This window comes from Sitophilus oryzae, unplaced genomic scaffold (assembly GCF_002938485.1).
Source record: "Sitophilus oryzae breed Bouriz unplaced genomic scaffold, Soryzae_2.0 scaffold_459_pilon_pilon, whole genome shotgun sequence".
NCBI lineage: Eukaryota > Metazoa > Arthropoda > Insecta > Coleoptera > Curculionidae > Sitophilus > Sitophilus oryzae.
In genome coordinates this window covers 57,952-58,896 of record NW_022147039.1, presented here as the reverse complement: position 1 = coordinate 58,896, position 945 = coordinate 57,952, and positions in this window count along the sequence as shown.

The following is a 945-nucleotide window of genomic DNA, read 5'->3' as shown; positions in this document are numbered from 1 at the left end:
ACCGGGTGGTTAAAGATTGGCTTTTTGCCTTAAAATAAAAGTAACTTATTTTTTCCTCTTCGTGTCAACTTATTTCGTGGACACACTGTATATCAATTGACAATAAAATTGTATTTATAAAATGAAATAACTGTCTCATTTATTTTTTCAACATTTAAAATAAATTTGACCTCTTCAATATGAAAAAACATGTACATATGTGCAAACATAATTTGTATACCTTTCCGAATAGTTAGAACTTAAAATGCAAATCACACGAACTGGGCCCAGTTTTTTTAATACATATTACATTAAGTTTTTTATATACATTTATTTAGCATTTGTTATCAATTTCTATTAAAAAAAGGTGCAGTCAAGCTATATCTAGATATCTAACAGTTATGATCGCGCAGCTAATTAAGGGGAACCACTAGTTCGGGACTAATTGGGTAGAGCGAGGTAGAAGTTTCGGACGTGTTGACCGTTGTCTTCCGTGATTATTGTGTAATTTTTTGTACTCCAATCTGGGCCAAGGAATGTGTATTAGATTAGTTTCTACGACCTGCATGTCTTTAATATTATATAGCAAATCATTGCTATTTGTATTTTTGTATTATATTTTACTAACTTTACTTCACTGTAATCACAAAGGAATATTATGATTCAGTTTTATGTGAATCCAAAATACAGTCCATAAATTTCGGATCCACATTTCTGTCCATGGATTTCTGACGGAATCCAAAATACATGTTTAAACTCATATTAGGATTATTTTATTATAATAATACTTAAAAATAAAAATTAAATTGCATATGTTATTCAGAAATTGCTATGGAAAAAAGTCAAACATACACTTTAATATTTACAATTGCTTGTCACCTTCACGCTTTATTTTCAAGATGATATAACCATGTATACTATTTTTGCCGTTTGTTAATTTGTAACCTGAACTGTGTGATCATATTT